The 26,323-nt window shown below is 38.1% G+C and overlaps 1 protein-coding gene across 1 annotated transcript in view; it reads right to left on the bottom strand.

Annotated features, from left to right (window-relative positions):
- The window catches only part of LOC105508497 (histone-arginine methyltransferase CARM1-like), a 281,427-nt gene that overhangs the window by 130,155 nt on the left and 124,949 nt on the right, over nucleotides 1-26,323 (bottom strand). The gene's annotated exons all lie outside the window — the stretch shown is intronic.

The following is a 26,323-nucleotide window of genomic DNA, read 5'->3' as shown; positions in this document are numbered from 1 at the left end:
GCCAGGATGGTCTCGATCTCCTGACCTCGTGATCCACCCGTCTCGGCCTCCCAAAGTGCTGGGATTACAGGCTTGAGCCACCGCGCCCGGCCTGCCAATGGACTAGCCTTGAGTCAGCCTTTTCTAACCCAAAAGGAAGACTGGGCTTCCATTACCAGAAGAAAGGAGAGTATATTAAAGATAAGCAAAATCACAGCTAACTACTACTGAAAAAGAAGTAGAACATTATAGACTAAGCTAAAAGAAACAGGACTGAGAAAATATCCATACTTTGGGGGCAAATGGGAGGAAGGTGAGTCACGGAAAACACCCACTCTGCTCATCAACTTCTGAAATCTTGGAACTTGCATTAGCTTAAGCCCAGATTTTGCTTCCAGCAGCAGGTGGTTGTTGTGACAGGCTACTACAAGTCAATTGGTGGAAAATTTCTGGTTCCAGAACATGTTGAGTCTCTGACACTGCCACAGTTGCCAACACTGTTTCTCTGTCCACACTCATCAAGAACAGCTGGCACTGCTCCAAGTTTCAGATGTTCTGTTTACACTACTGGACCCCATAGCCAACCAGTAGATTAAGAATGAGCTGTTGACCAGAGGGTAACTCAGCCTGAATCAAAAGACTAAGGCACTGTAATCAAAGAGGGACAGATTCTGAAGCTCTCATATTGTTGGTGGTAGTCAGGTAATCCTGTCTTGGTTCATCTGGAACATCTCAGTTTGTACCTGCTGTCTTGGAGAAACGATTGATCCCACTGCCTTTCACCCTCAAAAGATTCCTGATTTGGATGATAAATGATTGAATCATCCTGCCTATAAGCTCATGTAATTTTGGGGGAGGTAGCCACTCACAACTGAGAGAGATGGGGAGACAGAAAGATGATTATGAGGAGACAAGGCAACACCTAAAAGCTGAAGATGATATATCTGCTTCCCCACCATGGTACCAGGACACTGTCTGGGCCTGAAATGCCTTAAATTCCAGGAGACATTTCACTTTGATAACTTTTTATTTTTGACTTGAGCTACTTTGTATAGGTAGCTTTGATTAAAACAGAAATTCCTCCAATTTAAAATAATGGAGGAATTTAAAATAATTTTTTCCTGGGTCATTGCCAGACACTAGAGTTTGCTGAGAGTGTGTTACTTTTGTTTGTTTTTACTAAAAATTTTATATGTTTTAATGTCTTACTCATTTCAAGTGCTTTTAAAATCTGCACCATGCTTTCCTGAACCCTAGAGGTGAACCAGTCTTTTTGCAATTAGGCCTATTTCTACCACTGTGCTTTAACCAGTCCAGTGAAGACCATTCCATATTAAGATTACTTGGGATGAAGATGGAATTTCAAACAATCTCCTAGTCATTTGAAAGTCACCAGACTTGTAGAAAGACAAATGGTACCTTCATTCACTAAGTAAGGCCAGAATGCACCTTCTGGAGCATTTAACATGTATTCACAGAGGGACTAATTTATTTATGTTGCAGCATAAGCTATTATTCAATTAGTTCTCATAGCTTCCTGAGGCCTCTGCATGCCTCCCAGCAAGAAAAGCAGCACAGGTAAACACCAAACAGGTGGCATAAAGGCACATTTCCAATTTGATTAGATTTACACTGTTTAAAAAATGACACTTGACAAGTGAAATAAACATTTTCATGATTGCTTATGCCATAATCCCTCCATTCCCCTAACAAATAACTTTGGAGAAGCATTAGTGGAATCCTATACAGTATTTAAAAAATTGAAATAGCAGTCTGTATCTTCACTACATAATGCTTGGGGCACTTTATTTTGCCAAGAGAAAACTTTGCATAATAGGTAGACTTCAAAATCTCTCTGGGCTTTCCCTTTACATATTATCCATAAATGAATGAGACAAAAACAACTACAAACTCAGTTGAGAAATGCTATAGCTGTTACAAGACAGAGAAAAGAAAGTATTTTGTACCTGGAAGAGTTGAGATTTCAAATCAAATAAAAAGACCAGTTTGGATGACAAGTAACTGCTTTGTTAGTTTTGTGATGCGAGTTTTAAGATCTAGCTCTCTTCCCATTCAAACATGCATTTAACAGTAATTCTACATGGTTGTACTACCTAATCCTATTCAATAAATTCATGTTGTATTCATTTTTTTAGAGAGCAAAATGTACCCGCTGTAGTTCTCAGTGAAGTGAATCTATGATAATTGGCTAAAAGCGTGATGTACATCTGTCTTCTTAGCTCAATCTCTTTGCTTTTATCTTGTTTTCTCTTTCATATTTATATTGATAGTCAACTGGGTATAAAATGAGCAGAGGCTAAATCTGGTCTATAGGAATATTTAACTTGGCCATGGTATGTTTTAAAACTCAGAAGAATGTCACAGGAAACATGAATTTCTACCTAAAATAGTATGACAGGGCACACTAGGGTCTGAATTACTGTGTAGCAACAACCAACATGAGGGAAGTAGCTACTGCAACCTTTTGAATGGGTATGAGATCTCCAGTTGCCATAGTTGCCCCATTGTCCCTTCTTTGCAACTAGCCCACTTCATGCATTTCCATGACTTGCTTGGGCTGTATAGGCATTTGAGTCTGTGCCTCCCATATAATCAAGGACCCATTACAAAACTTCATGGACAACAAGTCTGCAACTTAAAATATCAGGTACTTCCCTTCTATTTTTGAGCACCACGAAATCATAAAAGCTAAGAAAAATGATAGCCAAACATATTATTGTATGCTTGTTTCAATCAATTGACGATTTTGTTTTAAATCTGTAAGAGAAGTAGTTGTGCTTCTTGGCAATGACCTTATTTGGTCATTTTGTGCAGACACTCATTAGGGCAGGTTCAAACTCAAAGTCTAGAGCTATCAGATAAGTTCTAGTAAGTCAGTGACTATCATTCCCAAACAACATATTTTTATGTGAATATAGTACTGTTGACTGATTTCAGCTATGAAAGTGAGTTTTTCTCAAACCATTCATCTCCCCAACCTTCCTGTATAGTTACTAATGATCCATGGGATCCTGGAGTATGGCATCTATATTGAAGAGTGATTCCACTCAGAGAGGATGCTCATGGCACCCACTGCCTTATCCTTTCCTAACAAAGTGATCAACCATCTACTCTATGACAAGCAACTGATAGATACAGCAATAGTTAAATTAGTGCTTTCTGGTTGACATCCATCTGCACTTTCCTTACATAGAAGAGGGGATAACATGGACCGAAAGTCAGGAGGATTCAATCCAGGGATATTGGTTATCATTCAACATTTTAATAACCACAACCAGCAGATCTTTTTATATATGTGGCTTACCTGCAGCTTAAACTGCAATCGAGCTCTAGAATGAGTGTCAAATCTATAAATCTTTGATACTTTGATAAAAAGGGATATTCTAAATCTTATTGAGAATGCAGCTATTGAGTGACCGTTGAGTCTAGAATCCTTGACACTGTGCTATGAAGGCATACTCCAAGTCCTATTGGGAACCCACATAAAAAAATTTCTTCAGATCCAAATGCCAAAAGAAGCTTTGTTTGACATATTCTGCGCTCCTGCCACTACTCTATCTTTTATGGACTCTGGAGATCATGTAAATTCACAGTGTTTCCCCTTTTGCTTGAATGCCAAGATGCCCAGAGTAAAAAACATGGGTTGGCAGTTATACTTACGAGTCCTCTAATATGCAGATTTGTGTTTCAATTTCCTCTTGGCCTCAGACTTCTGTGCTTTGTATATGTTCTCTAATTTTGAACTTTATTTATATTTTACTATAGAGATGTGTGAGGAAACTCAAACTCTGTGGTAAAAATTAGGAGATGGATACATGGATGGATAGATGGATGAATGGATGGATGGATGAACAGATAGGTATAAAGACTGATCAATTAATCCCATCAAAACTACATGAAGATTTAACAGAGACTGATTAAATTATGCTGCGATTTTTCTGCCTCACTTTCCACACAATAACCCACCCTGCTCTGAACAGCAAACACGAGGACTTTGGAAGCAACAGCCTTGGTCCCATATGCTGAAAGCAGATGGGAGCTGCACTGTCTTCACAGTAGCAGCTGCCCAGGAACCAAAGTGAAGAGGAGGAGGCTGGGGGAAAGGAGCACAAGGGGAGAGAAACACAAAAGAACAATCGGGAGTGGAGAGGAGATACTTCCTGCTGCCAGTCTCAGTCAGGGTCAAAAGCAAACACGCACTCAAGAAGTGCTCCATTTAGTACCATTTTCACATTCATGGTGTCACTTAATCCAATCCCCATTGCCAAGAGGTATTATGATCTCCATCATACAGATGGAAGAGAGATACAGACACAGTTTGCTCAGAGACAAATCAGCCAGGCCACTGTTCATTCCAGCACCAATATCTGCATTCCAGAAAGTGGGAAATTCTGAAACCCAGGACTACCCTGAGGGGCATGTTCTACCTCAGAATAAACTCTTTATCAGTTGATGATGACTGAGAAGAAAAGACACACACAAAATTAAGATGTAACATATTCATGTAACATAACTAACAGGGAAATGGCTTCAGCTCCAACCAGAAAGATTGGCTAGATAGGCAGACGTTTTTTGACCCCAAATTTTACAAAATCAAGACTGAAAATTTCTCTGTGTAACTGCAGATGTTTTTTCTTTGGAGATAATTATTTGAAAACTAGTTATCTATTATTCTGGACTGGCAAAGTGTTGCCAAAAATTCATGAAAAATACTCTAGCTGAACTCCTGTACTTATAAAGCAGGTATCTATCAATTATACAATGCGTGATTTATTACAGTAAAGCAACAAGAACACCAAGTTTATATAATACTGCACTTAAATTGTTTCCTGTGTTGTCTATACACAGGTACACATACACATGTACACACACACACACAACACACACACAAACATGAATTAAGTCTAAGAGGTATAGTATAGAAGTATTCAGTGCAGAGGCAGAGAGCTCAGACTCTCCCTCTTTCTCTCTTGCTAGGTAGACAGATAAAATCCACATGCATACATATTATATGTACATGTGTTATATGTTAATACCTATTTATACACATGACTGCAGGTGTGCATGTGTGCATACACACACACAGATATCATATAGTAAGCACTTAAATGAGTGTTAGTTTAGGTTGAAGATTCTGTTTCATTTTGATAAAGGAAAATGGACATAGGTGTGAATTTTTTCCAAGTGGCCCCTAGGTCTCCTCTCCATTGGGGATCTGTTTCTTTCACAATTACCCCAGGGTAGGATGGCCCTTTCTGAGTTTTTTCTTTGAAGGTCTAGCATTGAAATTCATACCAGCACTATGGAAGGAAGCCAAGAAAGCCAGCTTTTCTTGGAAGGCTGCATGCCTCAGAACAACCTGAGCCAAGGGGGCCAGAGTGCTGGCGGTGAGTCAGCTCCTTATTAAAAAGATTTATTGATCACCTGCTGTGTGCTAGGCACAGGAGTGGGGGAGATAGAGGGGGGCTACAAACAAAATTAGAAATGAGACTTCCCCCATCAAAGAATATGTGATGAGGAGAGAGAGAGAGAGACAGAAGAAACTGACACACATGAGAACTACTGCAAAGCAACACATTGTTACACACAAAATGGTTTTAGAATAATTTGTATTCAAAGATCCGGGGAAACAGAACTCTGTGCATTCCATCATGGAAGGCTGCTTAGAAGAGGTGAACTGTGAGCCAAAAGAAGGAGACATTTGGATAGGCAGAAAGGAGGATGGAAGGTAAGGGCTTGAGGCAAAGCGTCCAGCGGAGAAGTTTGGAGTCACCATGCAAATAGGCCGTCTGCAAGCTGAGGGGCAAGGAAGCCTGTCTGAATCCCAAAACCTCAAAAGTAGGGAAGCTGACAGTGCAGCCTTCAGTCTGTGGTCAAAGGTCCAAGAGCCCCTGGCAAATCACTGGTGTAAGCCCAAGAGTCCAAAAACTGAAGAACTTGGAGTGCGATGTTTGAAGGCAAGACACATTCAGCATGGGAGAAGGATGCTGGCCCGAAGACTCAGCAAGTCTGCTCTTTCCATGCCTGCTTTTATGCTGGCAGCTGATTGGATGGTGCCCACCCAGACTGACAGTGGGTCTGCCTCTCCCAGTCCACTGACTCAAATGTTAATCTTCTTTGGCAACAGTGTCATAGACACACCCAGAAACAATACTTTGCATACTTCAATCCAATCAAGTTGACGCTCAATATCAGCCATCACATATATATAAAGTGCTTGGCAGACTGCCTAGCACAAAAGAAGCTCCATCAAAGTACTGTTCTTCTTTTCTCCTCTTTATCTGCATCCTCCTCCTCCTCTTCCTCGTTTTTCTTCATGAGAAAGGCAACAGAATACAGAGTACTCATCATCGTCTCAAATGAGTCCTGTCCCCTGGGACCCCAGGGCAGCTGGCACCATGCAGATTGTGCACTGCACAACTCCAATTTGCACATAGGCTATGAAGAGAACAGTGTTCCTTGGAATTATGTTACACAGTAGCCCTATGCAGACAAGCTTTCCATGTCATACCCAACTTGGAAACTCCTTTCATACTTCAAAATTTTAGAATAACCTCAGAAACCCTTCCTGCCATCACAGCAGAAGGCAGATCAAAGATTGGACAGAGCAGAAAGAAACTATAACAGTGCAAAAATGAGAGAAGTAATTCCCAAGGTAAGTGGTAGCTGCAGCAGCATTTTTAAAGTGTATTGGAAGAAAAGAACTCTCCTAAAGGGTTTGCAAAAAGGAAGAATGGAGAGATCACTACTTGAGAAGCATGGACTTGAGTCATAACAGTCGAAGAAACATAAAAAAGCTCTGCAATTGTTATAAAATCCCTGATTCAAGATCCTGAGAGACTAATGGGGCATGGAACAGCACAGGACATGAGCAGACAGCACACGGAAGAACTCGTGGGTAATGTTGATCCAGGAAGACTTCAGGAGACAAAATGAATTTATCAGGACTGTTATTATGGGATTTATCAATTCCTTCTGGAAGCGAGATTAGCTGTTAGCATCTGAACATCACTTTTTATTATTTTAGTCTCAGAAGTATGTCCTATGATTTATACAAAATATAACAGAAAACAATTTGGAGAACCGTATGGTGTTAAAACCATATGGAGGTTCCAGTAATTTACAAGAAGTCACTTTGTTATTTTTGTCTTTAAGGGCTGAGCTTAAAAATTCTATAACTAAAGACAGGAACATAGTCTAGGTGGTCCCCAGGTGATAGCCCAGTTAGGATTCTGGTTGGTGGCCAGATTGGGTGAAATCAGTTATCTTACAAAAAGAGGTAAGGGTATGGTTCATTTCTAAGTAGAAGTTAAAATAATGCTAACACATAAAAACATAGATTACCATATTTCTCACCTCACTTGTAAATGACTTATCAAAAAACTGAATACATTTTATTAGAATACCTTCTATTTAATAGAAATTCACCAGTGACAAGGTGCTATCCGCCATAAGCTGAACTGGACTACATCACAAATGATGGAAAATGGAAGTTCTACCCCTGTGGTTCCCAAGGGACCATGAGCAGATGAAAGGGCAAGGAGTGCTGGCAAAGTCAATGGTGATGCTGGATTTAAAATGTTTCAGCACAGTTGTGGGCTGCAGGAGATTAGCAGAAATGCAAGGACTGACTTTGTGTGGCAGTCCCAGGTGGGTCTGCTGTCTCTTTGAGCAGACACCCTGAGCATTCCAAAACCCTAAGAAGCAGTACTGCACACAGTGAGATGACAAATTGTCACTGCTGTGCCTCTCTTGCAGACAAAATCACTCTGCCACACGTGACAATTATTGGGGCACATGGCCACCTCCCTGCTAGACTCCATGTTCCTGGGGAGTGTGCAGCTGTGTCTGGTTTATGTTTTGATCTCCTAGAGTGCCTAGCTCACCACTGGACCCATAGTGGAGCCTCACAGTATCCTGAATGATATACATCTTTTTCTTTTTCCTTTCTTTCTTTTTTTTTTCTTTGAGACAGGGTCTTGCTCTGTCACTGAGGCTGTAGTGCAGTGGCACAATAATAGCTCACTTCAGCCTTGAACTCCTGGGCTCAGGAGATCCTCCAGAGTAGCTGGATTATCTCATTTAGTCAACCAGTAGTCCTCTGTAGTAAGTATTGGAACTATCCCCATCTCATAAATGAGGACACTGAAGATTAGAAAGATGAAGCAGCAGACGTTAAGTTACACATCTGATTGCTAACATCCACAGGTTTTGCAAAGGGCCATGCTTTTAACCACCATATTCCTCTCCTTCTAGATCAGAGGTTGGCAAATTACAGCCCACAGGCCGAATCCAGCCCTTTGTCTCTTTCTATATAGCATATCAGCCAAGAATAGTTTTCATGTTTTTCACATGGTTTAAAAAATCAAAGAAAGAATAATATTTTGTGACAAATGAAAATCATATGAAATTCAAATTTCAGTGTCCATAAATAAAGTGTTACGGTAGCACAGCCACATTCATTTGTACACATATTGTCTATGGCTGCTTTCATGCTACAGTGACAGAGCTGAGTGACTGCAACAAAGCCCATGGCCCATGGAGCCTAAAGTATTTACTATCTGACCCTTCACGGAAAAAATATTTTCATCCCTGCGCTGGGTCCAGATGCACTAAGAGGCAGACATGCTCCTCTTTCCAAAAGTGAAGACAGACTGACATGTAAGGCTAGAGAAATCCTGGAGTGATGAGTGCTAGGTCAGCTTACTTATATCCTATCCCAAAGGCCATGGCTACAGCCTGACCACACCTGAAACCAGTGAGGCAGGCAACACCAGGCAGTTGGCTCAGGCCATTTCTTGGCAGCGAGGAAAGAGCTAATGGTAGTTCTGGAGGTCAGTGAAGATGTTCAATAAACCATTGATTGATTTGGCCAACTTGCAAGCAATATGGGTCTTGTGGTTGACTGAGTTCTGCAAGTGGTATAAAATTACGTTTAGCTTTGAGTCGGCAACCTCCTTTCCCACTGAGCCTTCTGTAGAGCAGCCGACAAGTTGCAGAATTGACAGATTTGAGTATTACCACCGTGTGCTAGGGATGGTAACTGAGGAATGCCATAGCCAGGGGGCAGACAGCAGGAAGAGAGAGATGTGCAAGCCAGGTGCCTGCACCATCCAGTACCTGCAGGATGAGAAAGGCTCAGTTGAATCTTCTCTCTGCTCAGCCAAGAGAACTCAGTGGAAGCAGGAGGGAACCCTGAGGGCCAGAAACTAGCCCTGGGACTGGGGACTTAGGAAAGGGGAAGAGATGGTCGCATGATTGCCCAGATATTTTATGGACCTCCTGCCAGATGGTCAAGGCAAAGGCCACCCGTGTCATAGTAGGGGCTAGGACAAAGTGGCCACTACACTAGTTCATACCAGATGCTCCATACAGGATGTGACTCATTGTGACCTGGTACTCTACAGCCACTGTTCTGCACAGCTATCCTGAAAATGTGCAGACATAGAGGGAAGAGAGTAGCAGAAAACCACATCCTCGGGAAACAAAATGGTACAATAAGTAAAGCACAGGCTTTGGGGGCCAGAATCCCCAGGCTTCAGTGTTACCTCTGACACTACTACTCCTTGTATGATGATTGTTTGGTCACTTAATTTTTCAGATTTTTGGTGAACTTCTCTGCAAAATGAGCTAATATAGTTAATATTAGGAACTTCCCTGTAAAATGAGCTAATATAGCTAATAGTAGCTCATTGGTGAGTTATGTATTTTGTATCAGTCAAGATTAGATTTGTATGTATATAAAAACAAAAAACTCCCCCAAATTAGAGTAGATTAAATGAATTAGTAATTTATTTTTCTCTCTCATAACAGAAGTCCAGAATTAGACAGTTCAGCAGTTCCACAGACGCAGACACAGGGAAGGACAAGGCAAAGGCATCCTTCTCTGATGCGCTTAGAGCACACTTTCCATCCTTAGAGTGCCTTGAAGTCACAAAGTGACTGCTGCAGCTCTGGAAATCATGTCTACACTCCTGGCAGCGAGAAATAGGAAGAAGCAATGAAGAAATGACATGCCTTTTCTCTGAGTTTGCCTGTGTTAAGGAAATTTTACATAAACCCTACCTGACTTCAGTTACTATCTTTACTTGCAAGGCTCACTGGGAGGTGCAGATTTTTAACTACACCCATTGCCACACCTAAAAATACAGGACTTCTGTTACTGTGGAAGAAGGAGCGAATAGAATGGGGAGACAACTAGCAGTCTTGATCACCACAAATGCCTACTTTGAGAGCTGTTGCTCTTCCCAAACGTTCTAGTGTACATGGAAGAACATTGTAAAGCTGAAGAGGGTCATGCACAGAAAATCACACTCCTTGGCTTCTTCTACAAGGCCCTTCATGACTGAGCCTCATTCTGCCTTTACAAAGCGCAGGCGTCTTCCTCTGGAAGCTTCCCTGGAGTTCCAGGTTGGGCTAAGTTTTCCTTTGCTGTGGTCTCACGACGCCTGCTGGACTTCTGTCCCATCACTCTCCCCATTACTTTGAAATAACCATCGGTGCCTTTATCTTTCCCTCAAGACCTGCACTGGGCAATACAGTAGCCACTAGTCACAGGAGGTGATAGAGCCCTTGAAATGGGGCTAGTCAAAATTCACATGTGCTGTTAAGTACAAAATAAAATGTACTAGTTTTCAAAAACATAGTAAAAAGAAAACCAATGTAAAATGTCTCGTTAATAATTTTCTATAATGCTGTCATATTCAAATGATAACACTTTAGAGATACTGGGTTAAATGAAATATATTAGTTAAATGAAGGTCATCTGTTTCTTTTGGTTATTTTAACATGTACATCTGAGGTTTCCATTTATGGCTTATGTTGTACTTCTATTTGTTGGAGTGTAAGCTCCTAGAGGGCAGGAACTAGGTTCTATTGATTTTTGTGTCTCTAGCGTCTGTATGGTGTCCGTTTGGTGAGTGTTAGATGGATGAAATCATACATAGGATAAAAGCCTTGGTGCCAATGTAGCAAAGGCAGGAAATAGGGAAAGAAGATAGCAGTAAAGGACAATGACCTGGCAGAATCAAATGGGCCACACAAAGGGCCTTGAGAAAGCTTCAGAAGAACCCGTGTGTCCCCTATTGTGCAGTGGCTGCTACACAGCCCCTGGAATTACATGGGGCTTGGTTCAAATCCTGGTGCTCCTATTAACCAGCAAATGACCTTGACAAGAGATACTGACTCTGAGCCTCCCTCTTCGTAAAGTAGCAATGATTATAGCACCTTTTGAAAAGAAATGAAGGGGATTATGTTGGTAGGATGCTTGGCATGGCCTCTGAAGCATAATGAATGATCAATACATGTTGGCTCTTTTCATTAGCTTTTATGGGCCTGTTGTAAAAGAAAAGCAATTTTTAAAAAGTTGCCCGAAGCCAACCAGCATTAAGTCATTTCCCTGCTGAATATTAAAACAGAATTTTTAATCTGAGATGACAAAAATAATTTGAGCTGGCAGATGGCATAGTGTTGTCACCCACTTTGTTGCTTGGAATTGAATGGATTATACATAAATACCACTGAACTCTTTCCTTGTTTTGAAAAGCACCTGACTCCAAGATCTGCTGCAGTGTTCTGCGGTGTTGCAATGGCCTGGCACCCCAGTGCTGTGGCACAGCAGTGCAGGCAACTGAACTGCTCACATTGACCAAATCAGTCAGGACAGTTGGCTGTGCTTTGTAACACACAATCTTCAAATCTCAGTGCCCTATAACAAATTTGCTTCTCAGTTATTCTGCATGTCCATCACAGACCACTGTAGGGCCTTTGCTGCATGTTATCCTTACCCAAAAACCTAGGCTAGAAAGTGCCTGGGATCATCGATGCAAGAAAACAGGGACATGATGATTCTCACAATGATGTGTAAAACCTTCAGTAAGAAGTGACACATTGCTCTCACTCACACTCATTGGACAAAGCAAGCCATATATCCACACCTAACTTCGAGGGAGTAGGGAAGTATAATCTCATCATGCGACTGGAAGAAGGAGACAAGAATGAATGCCCATGAACAGCTCTGATGACCGCCACTGCCTGAGTAGATGGTTTCTCGATGGCAGAGAGATGATGCCACCCAGTGTCCCAAGATCAAATTCTGGTATGTTAACAAAATCCTCCTCAGTTTCACATCAATACAATGTAAAGAAATACAAATTTAAAGGATGTACTTTTTTTGTTTTTTAGAACAACAGAATTAGGCAGTATTTAAAAACCTCCAATGTCCAATTTTGTGAGGTTTCAGTGAAATGATACATTCAAACACTGCTGTAATCATCATAAATCACAAAACAGAACACGTGTTTTGGGAAGCAATTTGGCAGCACGTAGCAGAGCAAAAAACAAAAGTTCATATCCTTTGGCAGAGTTGTCCAGCCTCTTAGGATTGATCTGAATGAAATCATCCAAAACCTACCCACCCAAAGACGTCTATTTATTTATAATTTTCAAAGTTGCTATTACCAATTATAATAGAAAAAATATTGTTTATGACAGAAAAAAGCAGAAACTATTTAAATGTTCTACTATAGGTGATTGGTTAAGCAAATTACAGGAATTCTTGTGTGGAATATTATTTATATATTTTTGAAGATATAAAGTCAAACAAAGATGAAAATATGCTTATTATACAGCGTTAAATGAAGATAGTGAATATAACATTTAAATAATGATCACAACTATTCAAAAATGAATACAAAACAAAAATGCTGAAAATAATTAAACCAAAATGGTAATAGTGATATATTAACCTTATTTTTATCTCAAATACAATAATGAAAAATAAATTTTAACATGGAATCTGAACAAACTACAACGTATCTCCAGTTGAGAGGGGTTCTCTGAAGCACCTGCTTGTGCAGAAGCTCTATTTAGAACATGGTCTGTCAATGAGAACAGGGATCTGTAATAGTGCCTTTCTCGGGTGCTCAAAAACAGTTATTGTATAAATAAATGGAAAAAGATGAATAAAGAAAAATAGAAAAGGAATAAATGAATGTTGAGCTGAGAACACGAAAATGAAAGGGCCGTCTCTCTTAAGAACCCTGAATAGGTAACAATAATCACTAACGAGAGAAGTCGTTTTCAGGCCCAGAAAAACAGCTTCCCAGGATCAGTTCTGTGTGGGCACGAAGGTCTAGCAACCACAAACCAAACGGAAAAAACTCTTTTCCTCCTTCACGTTACCTCTCAGAAATCTCCTCTACTTTTTTTCCTTCTCCCATTCAACCATCCCTCCCTGGATTTTGCTCCTCCTACCCCCAAGACTGGTCCAGAACAGAGTTTGAGCTGGAACAGCTGCTTGTTAGAAAGAACAAAGTATTTTCTCTTAACGAAAGAGAAAATTAAATAAGGGTGATCTTGCTGTCACTCTGTGATCTTCCTTGTTCTTTTAATGATCTGCTCCAAACTCAGATCACTTAATGGAATGCCCAGGAAAGCCTATAGGTTTTCCATAAGTTTCCTTATGAAATACAGACCTTACTTAATTTAAGTATACAAGACAGCCATGTACAGTTGTGCAGGATGTGCGTTGCACAACCCTGGAACGATATTTTTTTTTAATCAAAAGCATCATGGATTTATTTATTATAAATTCTTTAGCAAATGGCAGTGAATTCATTTTTCTAACAAAATCAGTATATCATGATAACTTTCTGACAGATGAAAGAAAAAAACTGTCTTAAGGAAGGTTGTTTTTTTTCTTCCCAGTTTGGACAAGGTGCCATGTGGACTATGATAGTCCTTGAGCACACAAACTAGCCCTTGCCTGCTCCTCCATGGCCTACCCTAGAAAGGGGTGGCATACTCAAGTCCTTCACAGTCACACAGGTGCCATAATAGGTGAAGAAGACCTTTAGAAGGTAGGGAGGGCTGTAAAAAGCTACATTGGAGGGCACAATATGGAAATTTCCCAATATGGAAATTCTATAAGTGGACTGACAACATATTGTCTCATCAATAAATTCTTAATAAAGAGTTTCCTTTCCTGAGGTGAGTTTAATATAGCACACTGCCTCTTCATACATGGTCAGTGGGTCCATAGGATGCAATATAATCTCCTGAGAGTACATGAATCAAACTGGTTTGGGGGTATCACCTTATCTGGGAAGCACAGGGAGGTTTCTCTTACAAAGAGAAGTTGAGAGGTTTGTGGGAGGCACTTATCTGGTGACAAAGTGCTCAAAAAATAGAAAATCAATAAAATAAAATATTACATCCTTAGCACCCAGCGCAGTACCCGAAGGACTGGGAGTTCTAAACACTGAATAAATAATTCTTAAACTGAGTAACGGACAGTATAAATAGTGTTCCCTAGTTAAGTCTAAAAGAGAGAAGGACCCTCAGTTCCAGGAAATATCCACCCCTTTCCCAGAAAACTCATGAATAATCCACCCCCTATTTAGCATGTAGTCAAGAAATAACTATAAGTATACTCAGTCAAGCAGCTCATGCCGCTGCTCTGCCTATGGAGTAGACATTATTTTATTCCTTTACTTTCTTAATAAACTTGCTTTAATTTTAGCCAAGAACAGAAAATTTCAATTGAACTAGAAGTTCTTTTCATAAGCAAAAATTTTTAAATAGCTGTATGGTATTCCAAACCACCCATCGACTGAAGATGAACAGTTTTGTTTTGTTTGTTGTTTTCAGTATATTGCTATTACAAATAATGATTTAATGTTAATAGTTTCTTAAATTTCATTTTCCTCATTTATGAATATATTTAGGTTAAATTCCTAGAAGTTAGATCAAAAGACATTTTTTTTTTATTTTAAAATATATTGCCATCCAGGTGCAGTGGCTCATGCCTGTAATCCCAACACTTTGGGAGGCTGAGGGGGGCGAATCACTTAGGTCAGGAGTTCGAGACCAGCCTGGCCAACATGGTAAAGCCCCCGTTTCTACTAAGTATACAAAAATTAGCCAGGTGTGGTGGCAGGTGCCTGTAATCCCAGCTACTCTGGAGGCTGAGGCAGGAGAATTGCTTGTGCCCGGGAGGTGGAGGTTGCAGTGAGATGAGATCACACTATTGCACTCCAGCCTGGGCAACAGAGTAAGACTCTGTCTCTCTCTGTCTCTCTCTCTCTATATATATATGCACATATATACACACACATATATATTGCTGTATACGTATATACACATATATTGAATACATATATATACAAATACATACATACATACATATATATGTAACAGGGGAATACCACTATGCCCGGCTCATTTTTTTTTTTTTTTTTTTACATATATATACAAATACATACATACATACATATATATGTAACAGGGGAATACCACTATGCCCGGCTCATTTTTTTTTTTTTTTTTTTGTAGAGTCAAGGTCTGCCTGTGTTGCCAAGGCTGGTCTCAAACCCCTAGCCTCAAGCAATTCTCCTATCTTGGCCTCTCAAAGTGCTGGGATCACAGGCGTGAGCCACTGCACCCTGCCAGAACATTTTCTTTTGTGTTAACTTATTAAATGATACATATTCCTTTCATGTTCCTAAGAGAACTAAGACATTTGAAAGCATTTTGAAGAAGAAAGAGGGGGATACAAACGTTAATGCTGAGCACAGTGTGTCCTATAACAAATAACTATGTTCTACTTCACCCAGAAGCTAATAGTCAAATGCAGCAAATTCCAAACCATAAAGATTCTCAAGTTCCATTAGTAAGCCACCCCATCCTCCTGCTATTGCTACTGTAATTGTTAAGAGAGCATTTCAAGGCAGCTCCAAAACTCTTGATCAATACACCTTAGATGGCCAGCAGATTAATCAACTTGTAGATAAGTAACATTGTTCCTTTGTAGTGCCTCATACCCTAAATCATGTTTTTGTGGACTTTTCAAACATTATGAGTTTTTTCAACTTTTATTATGAAAAATTTCAAATGTACATAGATAGATTGATATAGAGAATCCTATTCCCAAGATTTAACATTTGTTAAGATTTTGTCATCTTAATTCATCTGTACTGCCGTGCCTTTTGGGGTTTTTTTTGTTGTTTTTTGGCTGTACATTTTAAAGCAAATTCCAGACATCATGTTATTTTACCCATAAATCTTTCAGTAGAATGCATATTTTGTGCACATGCTCAGCAGGAAACAGCGACCAGAGAATATGGTCTATAATAAATACTGAGAGCAGAGAGGCATGGAGCGGTCATGCTCCAGCTGGGTTTAAGTGAAGTATGAGTTTTCCCTATAAGAGAAAAAATGGAAAAACAGCTGCTAGAAAAAAAATGGAAAAACAGCCGGTAGAAACTTGGAGTCTTTACTTTTTGCCTTCTTATGTAATTGTTTGAAGCATAACTTCACATATACTCAATGAAATATCATCTATGATACAGGAAAGGGATATAAAACATAAACACAGTTTGTAATTCCAATTATCCCCCCTCAATAATTAATAGGACAAGTAGACCAAGAACCCTTAGGGATCAACCAACTTGACCCAACTGATATGTAGAGAAAACTCCACCCAACAAGAACAAAACATACATTCCTTTTAAGTATGCATGGAACATTCACCAACACGGACCATATTGTGGGCCATAAAACAGACTCCAACAAATGTGAAACCATTCATATCATACAGAGCATTTTCCCAGATCATGAAAGAATTCAACTAGAAATCATAACAAAAAGATATCTGGAAAATCCCCAAATGATTGGAAATTAAACATGCCCAAATTATCCATGGATCGAAAAATAAATCCATAGGTCAAAGAGCAAATAACAATAAAAATTAGAAAATATATTGAACTGTATAGAAGGAAACCACAACATACTCAAATTTATGAGCTGTTGCTAGAGCACAGGGTAGAAAGAAATGTCCAGCATTAAAGGAGTCCATACAACAAAGGAAAGAATTTAACAATCTAAGCTTAAGTTGGAGAAGGGTAATCAGAGAAACAAAGTAATCAGAGGAAAGAAAATAACAAAGACGAGAGAAAGAATCAATTAAGATAGAAAATGGATAAAATAGAGAAAAATGAATGAAACCAAAAGCTGTTTCATTGAAAAGATCAATAAATTTGATAAGCTTCTTGTTAGGTTAATCAAGAAAATAAAGAGACAAGACCTATTATCAATATAAAACATGAGATATTTGAAGAAATGACACCAATTCTATACAGTTCCCCAAAGATTAGGGAGCATGTCCCAACTCATTTTATAAGGCCAATATTACTCTGATACCAAAGCCCCACAAAGGCATTAAGAAAACTACAAAGCAATACCAAATGAACACAGACACACAAATTATTTATAAAATTGTAGCAAAGTTAATCTAGCAATATATTAAAAGGGTCATACATCATGACAATGAGGTTTAACTTGGAAATTCAAGGTTGTTTTAACATTGAAAAATCAATATATTAACAGACTAAAATAAAAATGATATAATCATCTCTGTAGATTCAGAAAAAGCATTTCATGAAGCATACATTTAAAGTAGAAACTCTTAGTAAATTAGAAATAGAATGGACCTTTCTCAGCTTAATAAAGGGCATCTATTTTTTAAAATATCTACAGCTAACATGAGGAAAACTAAATGTTCCTGAGTTCATGAAAGAGGCAAGGATGCTCACTCTCCTCTATACAACACTGTACATTGTACTAGAGGTCCTAGCTGGTGCAATAAGGCAAAAAAAGAAAAAAAAGAGGAAGGAAGGCAAGACATACAGACAGGATAAGAAGAAAGTAAAACTGTCTCTAATCACAGCTGATATAACCACTTAATGTAGAAAATTCTAGGAATCTATCCAAAAAATCTTATAAGAACTAAGTGACTTAGCAAGGTTGCAGGATACAAGGCTAACACAGAAAAAGATCAACTGTCTTTCCAAAGCCATGGATAACTATTGGATACTAAATTTGAGGTGAGAGGCTGTATGATGAGGAACAGGATATTTGTGGGATCTCAAAGCGCTTTTGCACAGATTGCTTATGAGTTATGGCTAACAGGGAGAGAAGAGTAACTTTGCAGTGGAGAAACTGGAAAAAACCCTGACCTGGTGACCAAATACAATGAGGGGTAGATAGGTTTTGGTGCTCCCTGATGTGATATCCTGAGAAGGACACAATAGAAATTGAGTAGTTTTCTGCCTGGGGATGTGTAAACTAATCTTTTCATGAGGAAATCAGAAAAGAAACACAAATGGGGAATATTCTATAACATAACTGGTCCATATTCTTTGAATATCTCAATGTCATAAAAGAAAGAAAAGGCTGAAGAACTGTTTCAAATTAAAGGAGACTAAAGAAACATGACAACTAAATGCAAGACTTGATCCTGGGCCAGATCCAGTAATGGAGAGGGGAAAATATGGTTTAAAGGCATAAATTGGGACCATTTATGAAATTGGACTATGGGCTATAGATCAAACAAGTATTGTATAAATGTTAAATTCCTGAATTTGATAACTCTACTGTGGTTATGTAAGAGAATATTCTTATTCATAGCAATGCCCAATGAAATACAAAGGGTAAAGGAATGTGTCATATGCAAATTACTCTCAAAAGGTTCAGAAATAAAATTATGTGATTATATATATGCACACACTCATACAGAGAAAGAGATAAACTCAATGTGACAAAATATTATACATTAATGAATCTATTTAAAGGGTATTCATAAGTTCTCTGTTATGTTTATGTAACGGTTCTGTAAGTTTGAAAATTTTTCTAATTCCTGAAGAAAACTTCCATGACTCATAAATCCCCAGAATAAAGTCTGCCAGTGTCTCTATTTGTTTTTTCAGTTAGTGAAATGTTGATAAAAGTTGGTTTTCCCATGTTCTTGATATCATCCCTATAATGACATGAGCTTTCTATGTTAGATGGCAGCAGCCAATGCAATGAAAGGTGAAGGGGAAGTCTGGAGGACATAGAAAGAGAAGGGGCCTTGTATTTTATTTTTTGTCACCTAGGCAATTTCCTTAATATTTGTGAGCCTTAGTGTCTTTGCTGAAAAATGTGAATAATAAAATATACCAACCTCATGGGTCTGCTATGAGAATTACAATGAGAGAGGGTACAAATGCATACTTTTCAAAAGTATATAAAAAGATATAATTCCCAGACCATGTCAAGCCCCTGCTACAAGTTCTTCAAAGCTTCTTATCTCCCTCAGAACATAGCTAAAGTCCTCATTATGGTCCCCAGTGTCTCACCTGACCAGGCCTCTAGCAATCTGATCCTGTCTCCTGCCTTCTCCATCCTTTGAACACATCCTGCCTCAGGGGCTTTGTAGTTCTGCTCCCTCTGTCTGGACCACCCTTAGCGTAGATGCACATGGCTTCTCCCCATCCCCATTGAAATTTGCTACTCAGATGTCATCTTATTATGAGGCTACCCCCCTCCAAAATTACCTATATACAGTACATGCATTTAATCCCCAGTCATTTTGTTTCTTATTCTGGTTTGTCTTTTCTGCACTTATCACACACAACTCACTATATGTGTATTTGTTTATTGTCTGTGTCCCTTCCTTAAAATGTCAGCTTTGTAATTGTAAGAGCTTCTATTTATTCAGTGCTCTATCTTCAGCACATAAAGAAGTACTTGGCACATAAGTGATTCTCAATAAATATTTGTTGAATGAATGGATGAATGGATAGATGAACAGGAATTAATCTTGCAGATATCTTGTAAGTATATAGTCAGTGTTTCACAGGTATTACCATAAGTCCATTAAATAAACTTAAAAAAAAAAACTTTAAAAAATTTTTGATACTTTGCCAGGCTCAGCGGCTCACGCCTATAATCCCAGCACTTTGGGAGGCCGAGGCAAGTGGATCACCTGAGATCAGGAGTTCAAGACCAGCCTGTACTACACGATAAAACCCCGTCTCTACTAAAAAAACAAAAATTAGCCAGCTGTGGTGGCACGTGCCTGTAATCCCAGCTACTCAGGAGACTGAGGCATGAGAATCACTTGAACCTGGGAGGCAGAGGTTGCACTGAGCCAAGACTGTGTCATTGCATTCCAGCCTGGGTGACAGAGCGAGACTCTGTTTAAAAAAAAAAAAAAAAAGGCACTCATTAAACATTCCCACTGCTTCCAAAATACAATGAATTAAAATATATTTTATTTTTAGGATTTCATACTAGTATTTGAGATTACTGGAGACTATCTGACATATGACTAAATCAGGCTTGGAAATCACTGAGTCACAATCCTGAAGAAGGCAGAGAGGGAAGAAATAGTCCTCACACTGTCATATTTATATATTTGATCATTTCTTTCCTAGTGGTGCCTCCTAATTATCAATACAGGTCAACTCCCCAGTAAAGGTGGATTTTTTTCTTACCCAAGTTACAGATACTTGGCAGCTGTTCACTCACTTCTAAATATAAAATAAAAGCCTTGCATTTCAAACTCCATATCCTCTTATTCCAGGAAATCAGCACACATCTTGAAAACTCAGCGATTGTATCTGATAGGCAGTGATATAAGTAGACAGCCTTCTGTCAACACCCAGGCTGACAAACGACAATCAAGATCCACTGCCACCTGGGATCTGGGCCATCTGGGACCTTCCAAGGCACATCCTGAGTTAAAGCTTATACTGATTTTCATTACTGAAGATAGGAATTTCTTGTTTTTATTAAAACTGATCCAAATGTACTCCAATCAGGATTGTAAGATATTATATTTGACCTATAAATATAAGTCAACATGGCTGTCTTTATCTGGGAGCCAGTTGTTGTGAAGGCAGAATTCTTTCATATATGCTTTATTGCTGCAGATAAAACTCAGTATTCAAAAACTGGTTTGGTTTTTTTTTTCCCTTTTAACATAAAGGACTCACCAAGATGTCCACATGGACTGATCCACCAGGGCTTACCAAGCTGTACTGCCCATGAAGTATAACTTACAAACCTGTTATACCCATGCCTGTCTTCCTTGGCTTCTGGTTGCATCTAACTGTGCTGACAGAGTGATTTTGCTCTCACTGAATCTGTTTCTAAATTATTTCTGGTTTATTGCTATCTGGATATCTGGTTGTATTTCTGTTTCAAGTCTCCTTAAATTATTTTTATCTAATGGATATCTGGTCCCCTCAAATAAGTGAACAGCCCTAAGGTTGGTGTTTATCCTCATTCAGTGTTGTTTCTCTATAGTTTTCAGGATATCTTGAATGACTGAAGCATCTCCTTCTCTACAATCAGGTTGGTGGGGGCACAATTTTTCAAGATGTGAGGCTTGTCACAGTTGAATTATTAAGAAAAGGTATACTATGGAATATCTTATACTACAAATATCATTTTATCTTAGCTGTAGAAGAAATTCTAAATTGTCTCATCCATGTCTGTTTTTCCTACAAAGATTGTTCATGCATGTGTGTGTGTCTGGTTTGATCGGATCTATGAATTAAGCTTCCTATACTAACATTCTCTCAGTGTTTGTGTGTCTATACATAGGAGTATCTTTTCACTCCTCCACATGGAGCAAAAGTATTGGGAGACATTCCTCCATCGGTCTCATACTGGGGTTCGTACCCATCTTGCTGAGTATGCCAAGAAAGCAAGACTTTGATCACTCTTTGCCTGGGCTATTTCTCAGAGTTATGTATGCAGCAAGCAACCTCAAGGGATGAAGTGACATCTTCCTCTGGAATAAAGGCAGGCTTTCTTACTTCTTGCTATAAAATAGCAGGTTCTCCAAGCTCAGTGATCCTCTCCTATAATGCAACTGACTGCATCTATAAGTAACCACCTGGCCTCTGCATCTGCCTGTGGGAACTGGGGCTCACAGAACTGACAATTTGCTGACCCTCTGGCTACTGCTCTTTCTCTGAGTAATAAAGTCTTTTATCTCTGACCCAGGATTCCTATGTCCTTTGTCAGCATCCATGAAACAGTGACATTATAACTTGTTACCTTGCAAATAGGATAAAATCTCAGATTCTTCACGATTCTTGATTTTAAAAAATGGCTTTTTAATATGGTCTGTAATGGTAGCCCTGTGTGTCAGTGGTCAGTATTTTGGAGACACACTTTAAGATCACAGGAAGATTCCTGAAATAATAGAAACATGTTATTTGCATACATTATAGGAATATCGAAGTCTAAAAGGCTGATCTATCATTGATTGGAAGGAAGCATTTGCAAATATTTTATGAGTTGAAGTCTGTTTTGCCTGGCTTTGAGAGCAGAAGGTTCTGACTCTGTTCAATTGCATGAATGGGCAAGGATGTGTGTTAGAATGAGAATATAGAGGAATGGAAATGTTGATTGAGTCTGGCTTTTCATCCAAATCTAAAGGGTTTTGAGTGTATGAATTTCTTTTTCTTCAAAGAAATATGGAGGACTTCTCTGCTCATAATCATGACATTAAGTGCTACCATACCTTCCCGCCCACTGGCATAAGAAAACTAAGCAAAATATGGGAAACAATAGTTGTCACACAATGGAGAACAGTCCATGCCAAACTGTGATCCTTGAAAGAAGGTAAACCAATAAGGACAGTGCTATGATTAAGTTGGTTTTCTGCCTTGAGGCACTATCCAGACTTCAGTGTAGGGAGTGGGAAGCAAAATAGAGCAAAGTGGTCTTGCTGAGTTGAAAATACAAAGAATGGTATTCAGGGAGGCTGACGCTGCTGCTGGAATTTCCACAGTGGATTATCAAACAGAAAGTTATATCAAGAAGGAGCTCAAAATATCTGCAAAAGGCTCCCCTTGAGTCTCTAGCTTGATAAATTCTAAGCAGCACATGTATAGGGTAAGTTTCCACAAGTGGACAAAAACCTCTATGGGAAAAGAACAACTTTAAGGAGCTCTAATTGTTCTAAGCTGAACAATTCCCAGAGATAATACAACATGGAGAAAGTTTATAGTTTCAACCAGTCAGTGTGAAAATACCTTGTTGAACACCCCAGACATATATCAGAAAACTCAGTTTGGTCACACTTTAGTAGTATATCTAAACTAGACCTGGAATAAAGATTTCTTAGCCATAGCAAAGCTAAAAATAAGCCTCAGAAGAATCAAGCTGATCTATACTAGCTAATCTGTCTATCTGGGCAAACCTCAATTTTCCTTAAAGGAAGGTTACAAAATCCAGACACTTGACAGCACATTTAGAATGTCCAGCTTCAATAACTGAAAGATATATGAAAAATTCCCAAGTACATGGAAATTAAACCACTTCTCATTATCCCAGGGATCAAATAAGCAATTACAATAGAAAGTAGCATATATTTTAAACTGAATAATAATGATGATGCAACATACCAAAATTTGGTTACATAGATAATCCACGCTTAGTGGAAACCTAATGGTTTTAAGAAATTATATTAGAAAAAAATAAAAGAATGAAGTTAGTGACCTAAGTTTTCACTATAAGAAGCTGTAACAAAAGAGCAAAGTAAGCCCAAAGAATGCAGAATGAAGAAAATAATAAAAATAAGACTAGAGATCAATGAAATAAAAAAATAGAAAAACTATAGAGAAACTAATACAGCCAAATTTGATTTGTTGAAAAACTGATAAACCCCTACCTGATCAAAAAAAGGGAGAGGAAACATTAATAACAACCATCAGAAAAGAAATAGTATAAATTATTACAAATCTTACAAAATTAAAAGAATAACAAGCAAATTATGAACAATGAATCTGACATCTCTGATGAAATGGAAAATTCCATGAAAGGATATAAAATATCAAATTGAAACAAGAAGAAAATCGGAAAAGCCCCATATCTATTAAAGAATTACCATGAATATTACCATGAATAAAATTTCAAGCTTCGATAAATTCACAGGTGAATTCTATCAAACATTTAACAAATAATATCAATTGTACACAAAGCACATCATTCAAAGAAATTAACCAAAATTATAGAATATGATCATATCAATAGTTTTTAAAAAGTTCGACAAAATCCAATGCCCAACAATGATAAAATTTTCTGCAAACTAAGGATAGAAGGGAATTTCCTGAATCTGAGAAAGATCATCCACAAAAAAATACAACAAACATTATACTTTATGGTAGCATATTGGACTTTAATGTACAATTGGGAAACTCTCAAGGACAGTTGCTCTCTTTTGCCTATTCAATAAATTGTTCAATATATTCAATAAATTGTTAAAAGTACAATTCTCACCAAATTGATCAATCTCAATTATAATTGCGTCAAGCATTTTTGTAGAAATTGACAACTTAATTCTAAATGCATACAGAAATGCAAAGGACCAAAAGATCCAGAACAATCATGACAAAGAAGAACTAAGTTGAACGGAACGATATAAACTATGAGACCTCAAGAGTTACTTTAAAGGTAATCCAGACAATATGATATTGGTATAAGGATAATCAAAGGAACAGAATAAAGTGTTCAAGACTTCTATTTGGTCATTTGACTTGAAAATGTCTTTTCAATAAACATTATTAGAATAGTGGAATATCCATATGAACTAAAACTAATTCTTGGCCTCATACCTAATACCATATGAAAAATAATTAAGATGAATTACATACCTAAAATATAAAAGCTAAAGCTATGAAACTTCTAGAAGGAAACAGAGGATAAATCATTCAGTATTGAAAGTAGCAAAGGGCTCTTAGGACACAGAGAGCAATAAACAAAGAAGAAGAATGATTAATTAGACTTCAAATTTTAAAACTTCTGCTCACCATAAGACAACATTATGGAAATTAATAAGCAACTACAAAACATCCATAAATTACATATCTGATACAAGCCTGGTATCCTGGATATATACAGAACAACTACTCTATGGACACACAACCAATTAGTAACAGGAAAACAGTTTGAATTCATAAGCACATGAAAAAGTGCTTAACATCATTAGACATCAGGAAAATGGAAATTGAAAGTGTAATGAGATATAGCTCGTATCTCATGAAAGATAAATGTTAGCAAGAATGTGGAAAAACCAGAACTGTCATTCATTATTTGTTGCTGGGAGTGTAAAATGCTAAAACCACTTTTGAAAAAAATTCTGGCTATTTCCTATAAAACTCATCATGTGCTTACTCTATGACCCAGGAATTTTACTCTTAGATTTTTGACTCAAGAGAAATGAAAAAAACTATGTATAGAAATATATTGGAATGAGAATATTTATAGTAGCCATATTCATAATAGCCAAAACCTGGAAACAGCCTCAATATCCATCAAAATGAGAATAAACAAATTGTGGCTATTACTTAGCAATAAAAATCAACAATACTAATACTTGTAACAACATAGACAAGCCTGAAAACACTATGCCGAGTGACCTTAATGAAGAGAGTATATATTGAATTATTTCATTTATAGGAAGTTCTAGAAAAGACAAAGCTACTCTATGGTGGGAAAAATATCAGAACAGTGATGATTACCCCTGGCAGAATGGCAGTGGGGAATGACTGGGAAAGGGCATGAGGTAATTTTCAGGAATGATAGCATCTTAAGATTTGTGTATTTCAATGGACAGTTTGGAAATTTAACCTCAATAGAAACAAATAAAAATCATCAACAAATTTTGAATTCTAATTAATGATACACAAGTTGAAATATATGGAGGTGAAATATTCTGACTATTAAAATTTACTCTGAAATTCGTGATTAAAGATAAGGTAGATTGATGGATAAATAGAGAGATAGATATATGGATAGATATATGATAGAGAAAGTTCCTCACTCTGGCTGACTCCAGATTCAGTTTAGAAATCAGTTTAACTTCTTTATCCCAAGGTAGTTAATAATAAAAGAGCTTTGGATATTTTACCTAACCAGAGAAGAATCCATACCACTGCTGGCATTTTACACTGGATGTGGATTAACACCATATGTGAGATGGAACAACTTATATCTAAGTTAAAGAAATGACACTCAACCATCCAAAGTTGACCCAAGGCATTGTTGGTTCTAATTTTCTTTATTAGACTGGAAATCTTTCAGAGGGTGGTTCAGTACTTTCTTAAAATACTTCTAGTTACACTTTCACTTACTTCTCTGTTGTTTGATTTTTGTTGTCCAGAGTCTAAAAATGCTCAATACATGATTCAAAGACAAAAACAGGATGAAATCATTCTGACCAACACTTAAACTGAAAGTCACATTTCTGCAAACAACCTCATTTTCAGGGAGAATTGACAACAGTGGTGAAGATCTGGACAACATTTGGTGGTCTCTCCTGCAGCTTTGGATGAAGGAAGACCAAAAGGAGGGCTAAGAATAAAAACATTCCATACTCTAGGAAAAGGTTGATTGTTCTCTAGCTATGGTATCAAGTAAGTACCAAGACCAGTTTAAAATCATTTCATCAATGCATGAGAATTGACTTGTATCAGGAAACATGCTT

Source organism: Colobus angolensis, unplaced genomic scaffold (genome assembly GCF_000951035.1).
Source record: "Colobus angolensis palliatus isolate OR3802 unplaced genomic scaffold, Cang.pa_1.0 Scaffold162, whole genome shotgun sequence".
Taxonomy (NCBI): domain Eukaryota; kingdom Metazoa; phylum Chordata; class Mammalia; order Primates; family Cercopithecidae; genus Colobus; species Colobus angolensis.
This window is presented reverse-complemented; position numbering and strand designations above follow the sequence as displayed.